Here is a 22,316-nt window from a genome sequence, read left to right as displayed (position 1 = left end):
ATTAGTGCTTCCCAGCCTTTTTAGCATCATAGGACCTAGAAAATAAGGCTTGTTTGGCGATGTAGGGTACATAGAGAATGCGGCTCACGGACAAGGCAACTCGCTGGGGGACACGGGTTGACGTGAGACCCACCTAGCTTCTCCAAGGGCTGAGAGGACCAATCCCTGCAGACCAGTAACCCATTCACCATAAAACTGTTTGAGCCGTTTCATAGGTAGAGTTGCCTGGAGATCAGCACAGAGGAGATTTATTAGGGAGTGTTTTCAAGAATGACACCTGTGAGGGGTGAGGGATACAGGACTGGGAAAAGGGAGAAGCTGGGTGACAATAAAATTGCCCCAGAGCCCTCAGTGGCTCCTATCAGGAGCTCTGGAGAGGGATGGCCCTTCACAGTTGTCCCACTTTGAGACAAGGGAGCCAGCCCTTTATCCTGCCCCTCCCCACTCTGACGAGACACCGGGTATGGGAGGGAATGTGGCCTTGGAACAGGGACTCTCAGGCTGAGGGCTGTGCCCAGATCAGGACTTAATGAAGAGGGATCAGCTGCCACGACTCCCAGCAGCTGGGGAAGCGGGTCCCTCGGTCCCAAAGGGGGCGGAGGGTCTGGGCAGAGCTCTCCAAATTCACTTCTGGGGACTTTGTGTTCTACGAGCCCAGGGAACAGCCACGGTCTCCTGCAGAACGAGCCTTGGTGGCCTGGTAAGGGCAGAAAACAGGACCGCGTGAAATTAAGGTCTTACCCGGAATGGCATCTGTGGTGTTCTCAGCCCACGATGAGTCCTAGAGGCCTGCGGGAGAATCCCACTGATTTCAGCAGTGTTAGAGGACTGACAAATGTGCTTCACGTGCTGTTTATTTGAATTCAGCCAGACTCTTCTGCAGCATTAATTGTCATGGACGTGATGTAACAAGAGGCAGCTGAGAGCCTGAAACGAGCTCGCAATTTGTCTTTGGAAAATTTTCTCCATTATGAGAACAGAAAGATTAAAGGGATAATAATACCTTACACCCATATCATGCTTTCCTACTAGCAAAGAGCTTTCAAATGCGTATTATCTTATTTGAGCCTCATGATAGCCCTGTGAGGTACTTAGAATAGGAATTCATCTTAGAGGTGAAAATATTGTAACTTTGGAAACCTATGCCCCCACTTTATATTCCAAGAATGGGTTGCATTTCTTGATTTTTTTGTTTTTTTTACCATGTTCCTTTCCATTCTCTCAAAACCCAAGAAGGCTAAAGTATGAAGGCAAGTGAGAAAAAGAATTTCCCTTCCCTATGCATATCTGGTTTATAGCATCTTTCTCCCACCTCTAAAGTTACAATACGAGAGTTAGGAAGCAGAAATTAAACTAATGTACCAACAAAGAAACAAAAAATATGGCGGCTGCCAACCTCCATGATTGCATCCTTTATTTATCGTGCCCCTACTGAATGCCATGGGACTCGTAAAAAGGGTGAATAGAAATCACAGTTCTTGTGGAGCTAACAATCCAATGAGGGATATAAAATAGGCAGAGAACTAACAAACATTAGGGAGAAGAATTGGAGCCCCATTGAACAGGAGTTTAGAGCAGGCACAGATGCCGGGACGCTTTAACAGAAAAGGCAGCTGATCCCTAAGGATGAGCTGTGTTTCCTCCACAGATGATGATGGCGCGTGGGCTAGCAATAATCCCGGGCTTACTGAGTGCCAGGCTTGGGGCTAAAATGAGGGCAGTAGCATTCAACGTGTTGCTGATGAATTCAGGTCAATGTTTAGCCAACTGCACACTTATTATCACCAGCCAGCCAACTAAACAGCCCCTGCTTGCTTGCTCTTCCATTGGTTTTTTTTTTTAACCATATTTTGTCTTTTCAACATTTCCTGTAACGTGGGATAGGGCGACTGCCAAAACGTTAAAGAAACGTTTGCGGCAGCTTACCTTGAAAAACGGACTCCATGGGCTGGGACATCACAGGGTCTTGGTGGGGAGATTCAGAAGCCACTTTGAGCAGCAGATGTTCTCATATCTGCAACAAGTCAGACGTCCTTTTTGCACACAGGTGACACATAAGCTAGTGCCCGAGGGAAACAGCAGGCCTTTGAATGGGGTGTTTTTTTCAGAGTTGTCCATTTGTCTTGCTTTTTTGTTTCACCTTTATTCTTCTCCTGGAGGGAATATTCCTAATAGGATTAATAAATGAGAAAAGTAAATAGTGTGACTACTGAAATATAGATTTTCCAGGAATGCAATTTATTACTGGCTTTGTAGAAGCGAAGCCATGTGAGGCCATCTGTTCAATGGCCTCTTCACACACTGCCAGGGGGAGAGGATTTCACATATTAAGAGCCAGAGTTCCCAGGAGTTACTGACCTTAGGGGAAGCTGCGGGGAGAGAAGGGCACTGACCCTGGGAGAAGAAATAACCTCCAACCATAAACTGGTGTCACATGGACACAAGTCTTGAATTGGTACAAGTGAGGGCCTGACGCTAAACTCTAAATAGTAATTTGAAAGCTTGGGCGTAGGGGGGTGGGTTTGAAAAGAGTATGAAAGGAAATGAAGGGGGGGAAGAGGATGAAAATTTGGAGTAAATGTGGCAGATCCTTAAGCAGCAATTTAGGCTGATGGGGTATGTTTGCAGCCTTGACCATTTGGGGGAGTTATTTGCAAGGTTGAATGAACCCATGTGCATTCTGGAAACGAGACTTCCTACCGGGTAGACACTGTCTTTGCATCATCTTGGTGGGCCCTCAGAGCTGGGCTGGACAGCAGGTCAGGAGAGTTCAAGTCTTTAGCTGTGCCCCTCACCAGCTCCATGACAACTAGGATCTCTGTGCCCCTGTTTCCTCATTAATCAACCGAGAAGACTAGGTTATCTGGTCTCTATCTTGCTCAGTCTTTTATGAATGATTCCATTTCAGAATCAGAAGCTTTATAAAAGACTCCTTTGCTAATTCATTCAATGTCACCTATTTTTTTTTTTTTTGCATTACGCGGGCCTCTCACTGCTGTGGCCTCTTCTGCTGCGGAGCACAGGCTCCGGACCCGCAGGCTCAGCGGCCATGGCTCACGGGCCCAGCCGCTCCGCGGCATGTGGGATCCTCCCGGACCGGGGCACGAACCCGCGTCCCCCGCATCGGCAGGCAGACTCTCAACCACTGCGCCACCAGGGAAGCCCCAATGTCACCTTTGACATCACCTGAAGGAGAAGGACATGGAGTCTGTCGTGACTTTGCCGTCATCAGGAACCATCCTCTGAAAAGGGGGACCTGGAGACCAAAATAGGAAACCTGAAGAGTGAAGGGGTCGCATCAGGACCGACCCCTGCCCCCAGGGAGGGAGTAGAGTGTGACTCCACCTTCTTAGCTGGAGAAGGAAAAATCCTAAGAGTCTACGAGGGGCAGTCCACCTCCACATGGCTTCTTTCTGGTCCGTCCTTCCCTCTCCCGCCTTTCCATGTGGGGCTGTACCTCCTCATTATCAGTGATGGACATTGAGAACAAAGCTGTCTAGGATGGACGCACGTTTCTCGGAGCTGGTCTTGACCTGAACCAAAGCAGGAGCTGGGAAAGCAGCTCCCTTGCCAGGGTGGTGGGCGGGAAGAACAGGAAGCTAAGAGCTGGGTGGGGGTGGGAAGGCTTCAGAGACAGGTGAGATCCCGCCGCAGGCTGGCATCCAGGGACCGGGCTTCCCAGGTGGCACTGAGAGGTGGACTTTGGAAGGAGGTTCTGAGGAGAGGAATGAGGCCATGAACACAGGTCTCCCACTGCAGCCGGAGAGCCAAAGAGTGACTGGGGCTGTTTCCCTCCAAAAAGGCTTCAATTTCTCCAGAACCCGTCGTGTTTCATGGGAGAATGACCTTCTGCTCCTCATTCATTCGTTCAACAGGCAGCTGTCGAGTCTGCAGAATACTAGGCGCTGCGGATCTTCGTGGATCCCATGGTGGGAAAAAGATGATATATCAAATCCCTGCCTTCAGGGAGCTTATGCTCTAGCAGAAGAGACAGGCACTCAAGACATAATTGAAAAGTTATAAAGTAATAGCTAGTGGGGCTTCCCTGGTGGCGCAGTGGTTACGAATCCGCCTGCCAGTGCAGGGGACACAGGTTCGTGCCCTGGTCCGGGAAGATCCCACATGACGCGGAGCAACTAAGCCCATGCACCACAACTACTGAGCCTGTGCTCTAAAGCCTGTGAGCCACAACGACTGAGCCCATGTGCCACAATCACTGAAGGCTGCGTGCCTCCGCAACAAGAGAAGCCACCGCAATGAGAAGCCCTCGCACTGCAATGAAGAGTAGCCCCCGCTCGCTGCAACTGGAGAAAGCCCGCGCACAGCAACAAAGACCCAATTCAGACAAAAATAAATAAATTAATTTAAAAAATAATAGCTAGTGATGAAAAGTGTTAGGAAGCAAATTGGAGCAGAGTGAAGTGGGAGAAAAGGAGGGGCTGGCTGGTTTCCATCAAACGGTGAGAAAAGGCTTCTTCCTCTGAGGCAGTATCTGAGCTGAGACCTAAATACAGCAAGGGGGCAAGCCCTAGGGATTTCTAGGGTAAAAATCTGTCCCCAGGCTGTGGGAACAAATCCGCAAGGCCCGAGGTAGGCGTGTACCTCCTGTGTTCAAAGAACAGCAGAAAGACCGTGTGGCCGCAATAGAGTGAGAGAGAGGGAGAGTTCTAGGGATGCCGTTTTGGAGGCCAGCAGACGCCAGCTCGGGGCCCAAGCGGGGTGTCCAGGCCGTCCTGTGGGAGCGGAGCAGCGGGCCATGGGTGCAGGGCCGCTGGGTGCCAACATTTGAGCGCACGACTTGCAGAGAACCGTGACAATGTGGTCGCAGAGCTTTGATATCTTGAGTAACGTTTACAGGTTAATTCCTTACTCGCCTTTTCCCCAGCGCTCTCCCTGGCGCGCTGTAGGAGAAAAGACAAAGCTTTGGAGTCAAAGAGGTCTGAGTTCAAATCTCAATTCTACTACTTCCGTGTGCGCTTCAGGTGACTTACTTAACCTCCCTTAACCTCAGACTCCTCACAGGTGAGTCCCAACTTGAAGCGTGGATGTAAAGGTGTGAGATAACTCACGCGCAGTCCTCTGTCACAGGAGCTCTTCAGTAAGTGGTGGCTATCGTGACACTTAGGGTCCTGCTGCACTTCCCAATGCAGGGCAACAGGCCTGCCTCCTATTATGGGCTGCATCAAAATTATCATTAGAAATCTTCTCTTCCAAGCCAATCAAGCACTGCCGTGTATGGGGGTGGGGGGGAGGGGAGCCAGCAATCTGGAGAACAAAAAAGTTATTGTCAAGTTTTCCGGGAAAGAAGGGGCCCCCCCCCCCCGGGGAGGAATGGAAAACAGATAAGTGATGGGCAGCTGTGTGATGTGAGAAGGCCCTCTGCCTGTCCAGCTTCAGTTCTGTCCCCTGTAAGGGAAGGGCTGGCCCTGGAGTAGTCTGTGAGGCAGGGAAGCAGAGGATCAGCCCCGATCGATCTCTAGCCTCCTCTCCACAGGGCGAGAGAGCGGTGGTGCTCTCAGACCTCCTCACCCCAGGGTCTTACAGCATCACCAAGAAGCGATGACATCGTCCATTCTCCCTGGTGCCTGTCCCTTGGTTTTCCTCCTACAGAAACCAGCGCTGAGTCGATCCAGGCAAGGCTGCTACTGGGGAAGTTCTGCATGGCTCCTCGAGAGAGAGATCCCCCCATTCTCAGCCAATCCTGTGGTCACGCTCAGGCCCTCCACGTTTCCCTGCTTCCATCCTGGCTCTCATCACCACCTGATTCGTGTTTGTTTGCTTATTCTTTGTCTCCCTTCACTAGGACACAAGCTCTGTGAAGGCACAGGCCTCCTTGTCGGGCCTACCATGGTGACCTCCAGGGCCTAGAAGGCTGCCAGGCGCAGAGCAGCCCTTGTCCAGGGGAGCACGTGAGGGACGGAGTGTGTCAGTGGTGCCCAGCACACGTGGGCTGGATCCACAGTGATACCGCATCTGGATTTGGCCATCGACCGATACATGGAAGCAAAGGCCCAGCTCATGAGTGGCCATAGAGAGGCCAAAGAGTGCAACCCTTCCAAGCTGCAGTTAAATGACATTAACATACATAGTTTAGTATGAAGCGAATTGATCAAATAGTTACTCAGCTGCACATCACCCAAACTGGTCGCTGATTAGCTGAGTTTCCCCCTTTTTGCCTTGTTTAGGCAGATTTGGAGTCCTGAGAGTAGGGCTGCCATGAGGCAGAGGAAAGGGATGTGAATAACGTAAGCTGATCTCGGGAAAGGGCGTGATACGGTCTTAGATGCTGCCCATAGCGGGGTCAGGTGGCCAGCTGGATGTGTGGAAGGCTTATGGAAGACGGCTGAGGCAAAACAGCCCAGCAGGCATTTAAAATAAAATATGCTGCCCACCTAAACAGGACCACATGGGTGCTTTCTCCAGCCTCTGCGGGATTGGCCTGAGTTCAACAGTCTCTACATGTTACTTCTCATGGTTTTGCTCAGACAAGACTCCATCCTACCAGATCAGATGCACTTTTAATTGTCCCCCTAATGACACTATGTACTTCCCAAATATAGCCCTTTTAAAGTTCTATCTGTACCTGGAACCCCCTCCTGCCTGTACCCACATTAGAGATAAGGGATGGATACAGAGAGCTTGGACATCATCTGTTTTGTTTATCCCATGTGGCTCCAGCTGGACGCCCCTCCAGTGCCTTTTGGGGCAGAGGTCTGCAGGTGTGAGAGGGACAGGTGGTGTCCTTAGGAAACTGAAAGCAACGTGGGCCTCTGGGCTTCCTCCTCGCTCACTCAAAAGTCCTCTATTTTGCTTCATTGCTTTTAGTTGCTGATGGGACTATGTTTGCCCATTCATTAGAAAGTCCCACGTTTCCCTTCCTCTCATTTATTTTTTAATCTGCTCCGCCCTTGACAGTATAAGTGAATCACTGTGTCCACTGCTTGGCAGCTGGGGGCTCAATATTTTCCTGCCCAAAGGTAGGCAGAGGCCCAAGTCCTCATCGGTTTGTCCAAAGTGGCATTGCTTGCAAACATGCCTTGTTATCAGTGTTTGATCAGTGAAAGAACAGAGATGATGCTGTGTGTGGAAAGAGTGTGGGGTTTGGAGCGACCTCTCTGATTCTCATCTTCCTCAGGCCTGCCGTTTTCCCTCCGGAGAGACATAAAATACAGGGTTATGGTGAGGATTAAATGAGATGATGAAAACTGCTTGGCTCACAGGAGATCATCGATTTGGTCTCTTCCTTACATGGATACGTAAGCTCTGTGTTAGGGCCTAGAGGGAAGGCAGAAGAATGATTCCCCACGACGCTGACGTGTGTGTCCGCTCCTCCCGACTTGGTTGTCACTAATCCTGGTCTTTGTTGATGCTTTGGGACCATCTTCTTTAACTCTATCAAAAATGTATCCCCAAAACCTGTGGTGAGGGTGAGAGTTTCAAAACGCAATCCTCATTCTAGGCTCCTCATTGTGTCACTGTCTATCTGAATCGAAGATTATAACAGAGGACGAAAAACACATCAGAACAACAACAAATATTCCCTCTAAGCCATCAGCAAAATTAAGCAGGAATTTTCAGGACGCCCATCAAAAAAACTGACCAGAGTGGAAAGTGGAACAATGGCGCCACCAAGTGGTGAAACTGCAAACGACCGCTTTGACTGCTGGTTTTTCATTAACTTCATTATCTTCGGAGAGCTACCGGGCTGTACCTGATCCAAGGCCCGGCTCATCAGAGCGTGGTTGATGGAGCCGGCTCACGGGGACTGGCCACGCTAACACAGAGGAACGTCAAACAACTGTGCTAGTGAGGGTGACAAAGACAGTGGGAATGGAGTAGCAGAAATGAACCCTCTATAGACGGAAAAGCAATAAACACCCTACTGTTTACAGCTTGTCAGTGACACAAGGAAATATTTTGCTGTTCTTATACCACATGCCTCAGAATCACCTGGAAAACCTGGTAAAGGTGCAGATTCCTGTCCCAGACCCACTGAGTCAGACCCTCTGGGGATGGAGTCTGGGAGTCTGCGTGTTTAACAAGTACCCTGGGCGAGTCGGGGGAAAGTTAAAATTAAGGATCAGAGCCATGAATAAGGAGTCCTGAAGCCTCACTGAGCTCATTCTATAAAAAGAGAAAATGAAGGCAATGAGCAGGAGAAGAATGATCACTTTTTAAAACAGACAGAAACTTGAAGGGAAAGGGAATCCTGAATACAGGCAGACCTTGGAGAACTGCGGGTTCGGTTCCAGACCACGGCCATAAAGCAGATATCACAATAAAGTGAGTCACAGGAATTTTTTTGGTTTCCCAGCGCATATAAAAGTCAAGTTTACACTATACTGCAGTCTATTAAGTGTGCAATAGCATTATGTCTGCAAAAACAATGCACCTACCTTAATTTAAAAATACTTTATGGAAAAAATGGTAACTGTCAGCTGACAACACAGGGTTGCCACAAACCTCCGATTTGTAAAAAGTGCAATACCTGTGAATCGCAATAAAATGAGGTATGCCTGAGCAGATTGCTACACACACACACACACACACACACACACACACACACACACACAGTCCTATATGTGCAACTGGCTGAATATGTGGATGGGGATTTTTGTTTGCTGGTCTGAGGAATTTTTAGTGGATGGTAAACGTAAAAACAAAACAAAACCTTCATTTGTAGCATTTGCCTATTTCCATGGTGTAAATACTCCCACCGTGGCCTACTTCCAGCCACAATGTGACATCACTGAACACAGAGGAAATGCACAATCTTATAGTATTTCACCACACAGATTTAGTCATCAATCACCCCAAGAGCATAGATAATAGTAAAATGTAATAAAATGATTAGGAAACGATGAGTTTTGAGTATTACCTTTGTTCCAAATATAATTTATCTAATTATAAGTCTGTATCGTTTAATTTTTTAAATGAGTGTGTTTTTGCAAAATTCCTGAAAATCAGCTCTCATGAGCTGGTATGAGCCAGTTTCCAAGACACCATCACTCTACGCCAAGGAGCTTCTGCCACTAACTTAAGGCCAGAGATGGAGGCCAGGAGAGGGGGCTGCTGACAGGAGCTGATGAGAGTAGCTCTCAGGAAAGGACTTTCTGAGGCAGATGTCGGGCAGGTAGCCAAGCCTTACTGAGGGGTTTTCTTCTCGGGGTTAACCCTCCACTGATTGTGGAGTGGCCACCTCTCTCGGCCCTCCCTGGTCCCCTTCCTAGAGCTGGGAGGATGTGGGCTCCCTGAATGTAGATTTCCAGCCATTCCTGGCCCATAGGAGGGGTTCACTCGACTATTTACTGTTGAGTGAATTACACTGGCCCAGAGTCAGAAGAGCTGGGGCTTGGGTCTGCTATTACCAGGTTGTGCAATTTTATGGTTTCTGGGCCTCAGTTTCCCCATCTGTAGGAGGAGGGCCTTGAGTCTCATGACTCTGAATGCTCTGCCAGGATCCCAGGACTCTCTTTTCACGGCAATTGGCTCCAAGACCCCGAATCTGGGGCCCTATCCTGGTCAGCTCACACCCAGGGCTTGATTTCGTCATGGGGTCAGGGGTCTCCAACCCCTCATGGGTTGATCCCGGTACCACTGATGTAAGAGGCTCCGATACATGGAAAACTTTAGCTAAGAACCCACCTGTCCCATTAATGGCAGGACTCCAGCTCCACAGACAGGTTCCCCAGAAATTCTAGAGAGGGGTGTGTCTGTGTCACCAGGCTGGAGCAACCTTTAGGATGTCAGCTGCCAGGGCCACCTTGGTGCATGTCAGGGAAACTTCCAGCCCCAGCTCCTTTCCTCTCTCTCCCCGGGAGGACGTCAATGGGATAAAAACCCACCTGGAATCCTGAATATACTAAAAGCCACTCCGTTGTACATTTTAAAATGGTGAATTATATCTCAATTTTTAAAAGCCTTTGAATACTTATTGAAGAAGGAGGTGAAGAAAAGGGGGGGGGGAAGGAAGAGGAGAAGAGAAGACATCAGAGTGGCTCTTGTGGGTAAAGAGAAAGTGAAAGAATGTTCCAGGATTCCCTGGACCAACCCCTGTCAGAGGGTTTTCCTTTTGGAATAGAAATTCAAACTGGGTGCTTTTATCTTATTACCTGATTTAATATGTTGGATAATTAGGGTTCAGATGAAACCCAAGTGCTGGGTCTTAGAAGGAGAGCAAGTCGGAGTGTGGGACTCCCCCCGTCTGGGGGAGGTGATGCGGTAGAGGGGAAGCAAGGTGTCGTCAGGCTGACCTCAGGTCTGGCACCCGCCAGGAGTTCCTTCCTGCCCATCCCAGCTTCTGGTTCTTTACAGCTTTCAGACAAGTGGCAGCTGGAGGCTCTGTGTGCCCCTATCAACCCAGAACCCCTTGTGGAAAAACCCCTTTTCCTTTTTGTTTAGCTGAGACTGAGCTGGAATTTTCCAAAAGGAACTTTTCCTCAGCAACTTAGGGAACCAAAAAAGCACAAAGGTTTTAGGAAAAAAAAAAAAAAAAAAAAAACCATTCCACTAGAGTGTAGATTTCCACTGTGGTTGGAGCACAGACTGAAGGTGGGGGAAGAATTGGTGGGACCCGCCTCCCAGGCCTCTGGTGTCTTCGCTTCCCACTCTCCTCTGTGGCCCCCCGAGCCCCGGCCGGAGTGGGGAAGCGGCCCAGCCCTGCACCTTCCATGAAGCCACGTCCAGGCTGGGCACCGGCGGAGGAGTCCTGGGCAGCCTCCTAGGGCGCTACTGTCCAAGTCATCCCAGAATTACCGAGGGTTAGATCCTGTAGAAACCGTATCCACCACCCGGCTACCTCAGCCTCCCAGTCAGAGCAGTAACCTGTCCCGATGACCCAGGTGTCAGGCTGGAAGGCCCGTGCGTGACCACAGAGCCGGCCGCCTGGCGTCAGACACCTGGGAGGCCAGGCCAGTCCAGGCCCTTCTGTGGCTTCAGAGAGGACTCACTGAGCCCAGGGGAGAGGCCGTCATCCCCACTGAGCAGAAGCTCCTTGGGAGGTGGCATGGGGGTGGGGTGGGAGGAGAGGAGAGTCGCCATGTACAGAAACTCTGCTCTCCAGGGAGCGGAGGGTGTTTTGCTGTCAGTGGGGCTGGAGCGTCTGGATGGGGACCACAGAGCCCAAGGGCAGGTCACCCCCCCGGGTCGGAAACACAGGGAGGGGGCTCACCCCAGGCCCCAGTCTTCCTTGGCCTGGGATCACCGAGCAGCTTACAGTCACCTTACGACCGACACCCCTGAGCCCAGCCCCTCAGTCTGGGGAGCCCCATCTTCCCGCAGATGGCCTCACCCTGAGTATCTCCGAGTTTTGCTAAAAGTGCTCACAAATGTTTGCGATTCAGTCCTGGGAGCTCCTTGCTGCCCACACTTCTCAAGCCGCTGGCAGCCCGAGGCCCCCAGAGGTCCTGAACCCACCGTGCCCTGTGCCTGTGACCTTGGAACGGCCCTTGGCAGATCTGCCTACAGGCCCGTGAGGCGAGAGGCTCTGCTGGTGGCCTCTTTGTCCTCGTCCCTCAGGGGATTCCTCAGCTGGGGGGGGGCCAGGCCACAGGTGCTGCACCTCTGAGGGTAGGGCTCTGTGTCTCTCTCTTTTACACACACACACATACGCACACATATACACACATACACACACGTACACATACACACACACACACATATACAAACACATACACACACATATACAAACACATACATGCACACATAAACACACGTACACACATACACACACACACGCATACACACACACACACACACACACACACACACACACACAGCCCTTTCTCTCAAGGCCAGTGTGCAGGGTGGTGTGGCTGAGGCTCCAGCCGGCCCTGGGCCTATGGGCACCTGGGTTTTGCAGGGTCTGGCTTGGGTCACAGGCCACTCTCTTCCTCTCAGAATGTGCCCAGTGGTCTCTTCCAAGGGCTTTTCAGTTTGGCTTTGTCTGGGGTCACTCGAATTTTAGGACATGCTTTTTCATTCTTGAGACACAATGGAGGTTAGAATTTGCATCCCTTTTTTTCCCCGGGGAATTCTTTTCAGTCAGTCTGTGAATTCAGGTCCATGTGTGGGACAGGAGCTCACAGGACTCCACACGCAGCAGGGTGCAAATCCCAGCCTGAATGCTGCAGGAGGCTGCTGAATTCTGCCCCAACCAGCAGAAGCAGCCCTCCAGGCTCAGCTCCCCAGAATGTTCTCAGAGCCAGGGGTGGGGCAGGGGAGACTGGGCGTGTGAGGTCTGTTCTCTCTGCAACAGCATCTGGCCCTGTTCCGGTGCCCTGGTACTTTAAGGAAATAGCCCACTAGCCATGTTGCTATATATTTTTTGATTATTAACCCTTTAATATTTGTCTTAGGCTCGTGAAGCAGGGACATTAATGGTCAGAAGGGGTCTGTAGCAGCACCTGACCCCCGAAAGGATCATGAAGCCACAGTAGTGTCTGTCCATGGAATCCTGTCCAGGCACTTTCTAACTGTAGGCCTGAGGCAGGCTTGGTGGAGCCAGGCCAGCAGAAGAGGAAGTGGAAGGAAAAGACAGAAGCCCAAAGAAATGGTCCCTGACAAGCCACTCTAGAAACTGAGGGTTCCAGGGGAGACCTGTCCTCTGGAGGGCATGGCTTTCCGTGGCCACGAGCAGCTGGGGTTAGCAATTCAGTCCTGCCGGCCCCATAGGACACAGCTGGGTCTGCCTGTGGGACAGATCAGAATGGCCTGGCAGAAATGTACTTCCTCTGGGTCAAATGTCCCCATCAGGTAGGCTCTGACTCTCAAACAGAGCAATCTAGCTCCCCTCAGAGGTACTCCAAAGCTTGCCTCAGAGCCTGGCTGGCATGATACCTGAGTGCAAAGCCTCATCTGAGTCTTGATATTATCCCATCCCTGTTAGGCCATCTTCTGGGGTCATCTTGGCGTTAGACCTGCTGGTACCCAGGATCTTGGTATCTTTTTACATACAGTCGCCAAGTGAGTGATACAGACACGAGCATCCTGGACCCAGAGGAAGGGAATCCTGTGGCTGGGCTGTGAGGAAGCATGGCCAGTGAAGGTGGATAGGACTTGGAAGGGTGGGTGTGGGGTGGCAGCTATTCCAGGCAGAGGGATCATGAGTCAGTCACCAAGACGGGGCATGTCCGCCCAGTGAGGCACATCTCTGCCATGGACATGTGCTGGAAATCTTGCCCTGGAGGGACGACGTGCCTGACAACTTAGCCTTATCACAGAAGGGCACGAGGTGGGCAGGGAAGGCCTGGGGCCCATGCAATGGACTGTGTGTGCAGGAGTCATCATTCCCGCTGACGACCATTCAGACTGAGGCATGCAAAGCATTTTCATAGCACCTGCACATGCCAGGCAGCACCCTGGGCTGTTCGGACATGTTATCTTGCCTAATCCTCATAACAGTTCTAAGGTATTATTATAGCCTTCATTTTATAGATGGCGAAACTGGGGTACAGAGCGACAAAGTAACTTGCCCGAGGATCTACCAGCAAACCCAGGGGGTTTGTAGAGGGAAAATGATGAGTTTGGCTTTAGAGGTGTTTGCAGATGTCCAATAGGCAGTGAGATAGTAAAAGCTAGAGGTCGGAGAAGCCACTGGGGTCGGGATGGATCTAGTGATTCGAGAACATAACTCCTGGGGCTTCCCTGGTGGCGCAGTGGTTGAGAGTCTGCCTGCCAATGCAGGGGACATGGGTTCGTGCCCCGGTCCGGGAAGATCCCACATGCCGCGGAGCGGCTGGGCCCGTGAGCCATGGCCGCTGAGCCTGCGCGTCCGGAGCCTGTGCTCCGCAACGGGAGAGGCCACAGCAGTGAGAGGCCTGCGTACCGCAAAAAAAAGAATATAACTCCTGGAATGATTTGAAATTGTATATGATTTTCTCCTTTGTCTTCATGAGTCTATGACTTTTACACACAGTCTGCCAAAGGCAGCCATATGTCTGGTTAGAGAGAGAATTTTTTATAGAAGGATTGCCTAGTGAAAGGCGAAGTTGACAGTCAACTTTCGACTTTCAATATAGGATTATGTGGCAGGACAGGAGTCTTCAAGCCAGGATAGTATCTTGAGGGAGGATTCACCAAATTCCTTTCCTTCCCTCTTTCCCCATTGGTTCATCAACAGTGAGTCTCCTGCCCTGTTTTTAAGGCTCACGTGGACATCTGGGGAAGGGTAAATATGACATAGGGAGGTATAGAAAAAGCACGCCCCCCTGCCCTCTTCTGGATCAGGAGATTTAAGGGAGAAGCAGGATGGAGCGGGGGCTAAGGAGTCCCCGGCCAGTGACAGTTAAGATGGGGCCCTGGACTTCCCCAGTGGCGCAGTGGTTAAAAATTCGCCTGCCAATGCAGGGGACATGGGTTCCAGCCCTGGTCCGGGAAGATCCCACATGCCGCGGAGCAACTAAGCCCGTGCGTCACAACTACTGAGCCTGCGCTCTAGAGCCCGCGAGCCACAACTACTGAAGCCCGTGCACCTAGAGCCCGTGCTCCGCAACAAGAGAAGCCACCACAATGAGAAGTCCACACACCTCAACGAAGAGTAGCCCCCGCTCGCCACAACTAGAGAAAGCCCGCGCACAGCAACGAAGACCCAACGCAGCCAAAAATAAAATAAATAAAATAAATAAATAAATAAGATGGGGCCCTGTCATCCCAAGACCTCCCCAGGCCCTGAATGAGCAGAACTCAAGCGAGACAGCAGCTATTCAAGATATAAGGCCATAAAAGCACACGAGGCCAGAATAAACATCGTCTTGGAGAGCAAGGGACCCCACTGGAGAGCTGGACCAGCACACCCCAGGCCAGGGGCCTCTTCTCCCAGCAGAGACAGGCCAGGCTAGCTGAACAACTGAGCATTTTAGACCAAGAAAGACTGAAGACACCTAAAGGGCTTTTATAGTTATCCTAGCTGATTACACTTCATCAGTTACAGGCCTCATTGAAAACTGAATTTTTAATACTGCACATCCAAGACGTGGTATGAGTTAAGTACCCAGATCCATGGAGGAGTGACTAGGTGGTAGAAGAAGCTCTGGAATAGTTGGATGTAGCCAAGGAATGTGAGTGGAATGAGAACAGTGAGCTGAAGAAGCAGAAAATTTGGTCAAAGATGTGAGGGAGAAATTAGAGAGAGTGGGGCTGGGGAAGTCTGGAAGTTTGTGTTATAGGGAGAAAATGGTGAACAAGGCAACTTAATGTTGCAAAGGGAAGGGAGGATGAAATGGAGAAAGGGTCATTTGATTTGACAATTAGGAGATCAAGATGACATTTAAGAGGCCAGGTGAGGTAGTGATGGGAAAGAAACCCGTCAGGTAAATCACTGGTGTTAAGGAGTGAGTGAGTGATGAAATGGAAACAGCCAGAGTGAGTGTTTCCTTTGAAGGTTTGTTAATGGGGTAGGCAAGTAAGAATACATCAGATGACAATATGAGAGGGTAGCATGAATGGGAGTAAAAGGACCTGGCTGTGACTGTAGGTAGAGAGAAAGGATCCAGTCGATGAGAAAAGATTAAAAATGCTAGAAAAAAAAAAGAGAGAGAGAGAGAGAGAGGACGCTGGAGTGTGATGTTTGAGCAGGACATCGTGTGGAGAAGATGAGAAAGGGGATCAGGAGAACAAGGTGGAAAGACTGAGCCGGTGAAGGAAGCAGGGACCTCTCTCTCCAGGAAGGAAGGCAAGTGAGGACACAGGTGTTCTCAGGTGGAGACAAGGGTTTATTAATACATGAGACATGTCCCCCTTTCCATTTTCCTTTACTAACTAAAAAGTGAGGTCACCGGTAGATGAGGCTACCCAACTGGGGAGACATCCAGTGATGAAGGATTGGGAGGGCAAGATGCAAGGGGGATGCACCTGCCCCCTGGAGGCTTGGGCCTCGACTTCAGGTCCACTTCTCATAAGAGGAGGGGCATTGCTGATGCAATGGGTTAAGCTGTGACAACCGCAAGTGAGAACAGTGGATGTTAGAAATGGAGGAGTCAAGGGGGCAGGGGTTTTCCTGGGAACAATTTCTGAAGCTTTGTCAGCTTCATTCCTTGTGCATATAATTTTATTAATAATTTTTACTTATTACTCAAAGAACATTGCCAAAACAATAATAGGATTTCTTTTCTTCCTTTATTTTTTTGCGGTACGCGGGCCTCTCACTGTTGCGGCCTCTCCCGTTGCGGAGCACAGGCTCTGGACGCGCAGGCCCAGTGGCCATGGCTCACGGGCCCAGCCGCTCCGCGGCATGTGGGATCTTCCCGGACCGGGGCACGAACCTGTGTCCCCTGCATTGGCAGGTGGACTCTCAACCACTGCGTCACCAGGGAAGCCCGGATTTCTTTTATTTTAAATATTTGTTTATTTATTTGGTTGTACCTGGTCTCAGTTGTGGCAGGCAGGCAGGCTCCTTAGTTGCAGCATGCACGTGGGATCTAGTTCCCTGACCAGGAATCGAACCTGGGACCCCTGCATTGGGAGCTCAGAGTCTTTAACCACTGCACCACCAGGGAAGTCCCAACAGGATTTCTTTTAAATCAAGATTTCATTTTTCCATGTTTCTTCCCAGTCTTAATCCTAATCCTTTTATGACTTTTATGTGGTTCTAACCAGGTCATAGATTTCAGCAGATTGTATTTCCTGAAAAACAGGAGCATTTCGAGTCCTGCAGGCTTGTTTAGAAACTGGTCACTCTCCCGTGACAAGGTAGAGTCTCTCTTCCTTCCCCTTTGAAACTGGATGGGATTTTGTGACTGTCTCCATGAATGGAGATGGAGGTGACACTGCATAATTTCCAAAACTAGGTCATGTAAGGTGAGTTGACTTCTGCCGGGCTCCCTCTCCGGGGACTCTCAGCGTTGGAACCCAGCTACCACGTTCTGAGAAAGCTCAAGCCACGTGTAGGTATCCCAGCCGAGAGATCCAGCTAAGGCTTTAGCTGACAGCCAGTGTCAGATGCCAGTCATGTCCTCTAATGAGCCTCAGATAAGCCATCCAGTTGTGTCCTGTCTGAATTTCTGATCCATAATAAATGGTTGTTTCATGCCACTAAGCTTTAGGGTAATTTTTCATGCAGCCATAGTAACTGGAACGCGCAGAGAGTTTTGTTTGATAACTTCTGCATGTGTTAGCATGAGCATTTACTCATGTTGCTTCATAGTCACAGTTATCATCTTATTGGCTGCAAAATATTTTAAATTGCTGTAGTATAGCTTATGTAAATATGGTGTTATTCTTGGCTATCTAGACTGCTTCTCATTTTTTACTACTTAAGTAATGATATAAAAAGTTGTGCATAGAGATTTTTCTTTGTCTTTGAGCTGCTTCACTGGGACAAATTCCCAGAAGTGAAACTACTTTTGGGTACGAACATTTTTATGACTCCACAAATGTACCACCAAATTGCTTCTCAGAATTGCATCGATAGATTCTACCATCCATTGTGTTTGGCAGTTTTGGTAGATAAAACCACCTCAAATTTGTTTTGAATTGAAGTGGGGTATAAATAAATTAAAGAAAAACCTTTACTATAATGATTAATTTAATTGGTGAAATTGTATTTTATCATCGCTTATAATTTGTATGTCTTGGGTGAGTACTGAGGCTGAGATTTTTCTCTATTTAAAAATGGTTTTTCTATATTTTAAAAATGGCAAAAAATTGTTTTACACATAAAAATATCTGCGTATATTCTTTATCCAATAATGTATTTATAAGAGCTCTTGAGATCACTGTTTTTTCGCGGCAAGTCACAATTCATTAGTAGATTATGAAATTGATTAAGTGGCTCATGACCAGTATTAATGAAAAAATTATAATACAATAAAAATATAAGAGGGCTTCCCTAGTGGCACAGTGGTTGAGGGTCCACCTGCCGATGCAGGGGACACGGGTTCGTGCCCCGGTCCGGGAAGATCCCACATGCTGCGGAGCGGCTGGGCCCGTGAGCCATGGCCGCTGAGCCTGCGCGTCCGGAGCCTGTGCTCCGCAACGGGAGAGGCCACAACAGTGAGAGGCCCGTGTACCGCCAAAAAAAAAAAAAAGAAAGGAAAAAGAAAATTATATAAAAATAAAAATACCATTCCACACATAGTGAGTTTTTTGTGTGTGAAATTTTTTTTTTCAATGTATGTAGTGGGTCATGATGTAAACTGTTATTTTTCTTCATGGAGGATGCAACCAAAATGTTTTTAAAAAGTGGTCCTATAAAACCATATTTATTAACCCTTTTTCACATCGGTGTGAACATTTCCAAAGCTATGTCTTCCCTTTTTATTTTGAATTTTCTTCCTTTTTTACCATTTTAATTTTTCACACGGTCAGGCCCAGCAATCTTTCGTAATCTCTTATTTCAGTTGAAAACAGAAATTCATCTTGTTTCCACGAAGGTGATAAATGATCCATCCCGTTTTTTGTCAACTCAATTCATACTGAAGAATTCTCCAGACACCCCCAAACTTATAAAAATTCATGTCAGCTCAGCAAAATGCAAATAAAGAGCTCAGGCACGAGCGCTATTGCGGAGTGGGCAAATCGAGAGGATGGGATAAACCTGAGAGCACGTAGCCCTGGTCTCACCTCCAGCTGTCAGAGTGTACGTTGCATCAGCCAAATGAGTTCTGGTGCAAATGCTGTATAAGCGCATGTTCTCACAGTCACCCAAAGATAGCTACAGCATGGGGAAAAAATAGTTGAAGAGGAAGTAAAGCTGAAGAACACGTGGAAACACTCAGAGTAATAAAGAGAGATGCGTCTGGGGACAGAATGGTTAGAATAAAATGATAATGATAGTAATAATTGCTGCTGTGTATTACATATTGACCAGGCTCATTGACTCCTCACCAAAACCGGTGAGGTTTACCATTATTTCCATTCCACAGATGAGCAAAGTGCGGCCAGAAGGCCACGCGACTTACCCAAGGCTGCTCAGCTTGGTAATACGTGCCCGGAATTTCAACTTCAAGCCCATGCTCTTGATCACTGCCTCTCCAACAGGAGCTAGCGGTTGCAATCAAAGGAAAATGGTGAACGCCTGGGAAGAGTTACTTACAATTTAGGCGTCTTAAAGGAATTGCTCTGTGGGAACCTTCCAGATTCCCCTTTCTGCTCTGGGGAATGTCTTTCAAATAACTGGATCTTGTGATTTAGAATAAAAGCAGCTTCTACCCTGTACAGTGCTGGAGACAAACAAGACTAATCTCTTGTATTCCATCTGCTATTTTCCTGGATTTCATTCAGATCGTGAAATTTCCTGATGTTACAAGGTCTCAAAGAGGCAGTAGAGGCCATGGCTTGGAGCACAGACACGGCAGCCAGCGTGTGTGGATTTGTCTCTGCTCTGCTTCCTTCTAGCTGTGTGATGCTGGCCAAGTTTTCCTCTTTTATAAGGTGAGGATAATAATAGTACCTACCAATTAGGACAGACAGTGCTTGGTCTACAGTAAGGGGTACATTAGTATGTTATATTATTATTACATACTACAATTACTTATTTTGAAGTCAGTATACTTTATATTCGTTATATTTTTTTCTGGTTGGAATTTAAGAGATAATCTAGTTTTATCAGCAGCAATATTTATAGTTAGGGTGAGTTTTTATGTTGATGTTTGTAAGTTACATTGAATTACCTGGCATTTTCTTATCTAATTCCTCAGTTTCCAGAATGCATGCTATTCGGGTGGGGTGACCAAATGTCTCAGTTTACACTTGTCCCAGTATAATTATTAATAGTGTCCCCTTTCAACTCAGAAGGGTCCTGGTTTGGAAGATAAATCACATGGTCATCCTATTTGTAGAACTGCAACTGCTTGTCACTGCTATATTATGTGATCTGGGTCAGGAGACCCAAAGCCTAGCATAGAATCAAGGGCAGCGATCCTAACCATTTATCATGCCAGGACCCCTGGGCAGGCTGCAGAAGACTTTGGACACCCCTCTAAGTAGAATTTTTTAGTACATGACATTAAATGCACAGTATAACAAAGAAATTCCATAATTTTGAAAGAATGCTAATCAAAATATTGAAAAAACCAAATCTGTGATATAGTAATACACATGCTTTTCAATTAATAATTAAATAACAGGTCTAATGACAGATTTACTAACTATTGTAATTTCAAAGGAGTGATGTGCTTAAATGATATTTTGAGATATCTGTGACAATGGTGACATGATACAGAAATGCCTGTGATTTCTTTTAGCAACAAAATCATAGGTACCATTTCTGTTTGTTTTCTATATTCACAGTAGAACATAATTTTTTTCCCCGTCCAAGTTCCGGGACCTCTCGAATTCTATCCAGAGCTCCCTGGATTTGGGTGGATGTTTGGGAGGGAAACACATTGTACGAAGACCAGGAAGGAAAGAAGAGACTGGAATGGTCGTGGGCTTGGTGATGGAGGAGAAAACTATGTGGGAGGTTGCCAGGGTGTGGATGGATGCAGTAAGGAGGCACATGGGTCTGTGGCTTGGCTGTGTTGACCGAATATGGGAGAGGTGAGCCCATCCACGATATAGCCTGCTGGGAATGTGAATTTGCAGAGTGGTTCAGTCTGTGGACTTTGAAGTCCGACACAACGGGATTTGGATCCAAGCCCTGCCATTTCCCAGCACGGATCTTGCACAAGCCATTTAATTGCTCTGTGACTCAGATTCTCCGTTTAGTGGGAATATTAATACCTATCTCACAAAATCACTTTGAAGATTAAATCAGACAATGTATGTAAAAAGCTTTGTACAGTGCCTGATATGCTTTTACAAGTTCCCCACTGACGGTTTTGGCCAGAGTACTGTGGTGATGGTTACTATGAAGGTCTAACTGCCAATAGTAAACAAGGGCTCCTGCAGTCACTAAAATGTCTCCACTCATGTGTAGCCAGCAGGGGGCAGCAAATATCACATGGCAGTATAAGCTTAGGAGGAAAAGAAAATGCAGGGGTGAGCGTGGATGGACCGCCCCCTCTGCTCACAGGCAATGAACTAGATGAACTAGGTTCCTTCTGCCGCCCACCCCACTTCCGTTTGACCCACAGTGCCTAGAAGTGTGTCCAGTCTCTGTTCTTGGGTCAAGCCCACCCAAACCAAAGAAGCACTGTCAAGGAATGTTCTGGTGAGGCTGCAGGCCAGGGATTGGGCTGAGACCGGCGGTTTATGTGTGCCCCATAATATCCAAGCAGCATTTTAATCGTATAAATGGGGGCGTGGGTACTGGGTCCGGGGAAGAATTCTGGATACAGTGGGAGCTTGTCAGTTTACTCTCACAAACTCCCTTCTTAAACTCTTCTTGCTATCTAAACTTTTACCTGTCCTCCAAGTATTCCCAGGAGCCAACAGGACGTACACAAGGGGTGCCCAATTTAGGAACATCAACCTTGGACATCCTGTTCTGTCCTTCCTTATCCTACTGCGATGAAGTTATTGCCTTATGTTACCCTGTACAGAAAATCATCTGGAAAACTTTTGAAATAGAACTCCCGTGCACACATGGAAAGCAATCATCCCTATTACAGTGACAGAAAGTCAGCAAGTTGTAGATGCCAAGATCTTATCTCCTTATCCCTTTGCAACCTTTCTCCAGGACATCAAAGAAATGAGATGCAATTAAATAGGATGATGGTAGGAACATGGTGCGTGAAATAGGCAAGCAGAAATATCATTTGAAAATGCTTCCCCAGACATAGAAAACAAACTTATGGTTACCAAAGGGAAAAGGAAGGGGGAATAAATTAGGAATTTGGGATTAACGGATACACACTACTCATATAAAATAGACAAACAAAAAGGACCTACTGTATAGTGCAGGGAACTGTATTCAATCTCTTGTAATAACCTCTAATGGAAAAGAATCTGAAAAAGAATATATATAAATGAATCACTTTGCTGTACACCTGAAACATTGTAAATCAACTGTAGCTCAATAAAAATAAAAATTTTTTAAAAATGCTTCCCTTCTCCAAGCAACTCGCCCAGGAATCCTTTGTAGATCTGTGCCTTGAGGATGGCGTGATCTCCCTCTCTGTGCCCCTTAGCACATGCTACAGAGCTGAACATGTGACTAGGTCTCCAAGAATTTTTATTGAAAGGTACTGAAATTTGGGAAATGAGCAGAGAGAGCCCCAATAGATATAATCTGGTTCTCCATGGAATGATTTTAATCTTTCTGATCCTTTTTCCTAAGGATCAGAACACTTTTCTGCAGATGAAATCTTATAATTTCAACAAACAAAGCAGAAGAAAAGGAATTTGCTCCAGTTGAGGCGGGAGGGAGAGAGGAGACCTAGGCACCCCTTCCCGACCTCAACCCTGGTACGCAAATCCAGGCTTCCTTCAAACACAGT

At 48.0% G+C, this 22,316-nt stretch overlaps 1 protein-coding gene across 19 annotated transcripts in view; it reads right to left on the bottom strand.

Annotated features, from left to right (window-relative positions):
* Positions 1-21,818, bottom strand: part of SLC35B4 (solute carrier family 35 member B4) — a 179,869-nt gene extending 158,051 nt beyond the window's left edge. For 9 of the 19 annotated variants that reach the window (XM_027101884.1, XM_027101862.1, XM_027101863.1 and 6 more), the window contains exons 1-3: positions 18,897-19,140; positions 1,927-2,168; positions 189-927 (exon numbers count right to left, since the gene is read on the bottom strand). The gene's annotated coding sequence lies outside the window, so the exon portion shown is untranslated. The other 10 variants (XM_027101876.1, XM_027101877.1, XM_027101873.1 and 7 more) reach the window with 9 other exon arrangements.
* Positions 21,819-22,316: the final 498 nt, after the last annotated feature.

Source organism: Aethalodelphis obliquidens, unplaced genomic scaffold (assembly GCF_003676395.1).
Source record: "Aethalodelphis obliquidens isolate GAN/ISIS:26980383/991018 unplaced genomic scaffold, ASM367639v1 scaffold5, whole genome shotgun sequence".
Lineage (NCBI taxonomy): Eukaryota > Metazoa > Chordata > Mammalia > Artiodactyla > Delphinidae > Aethalodelphis > Aethalodelphis obliquidens.
Note: the sequence above shows the minus strand (reverse complement) of the source record. Positions and strands in the feature narration are given on the sequence as shown.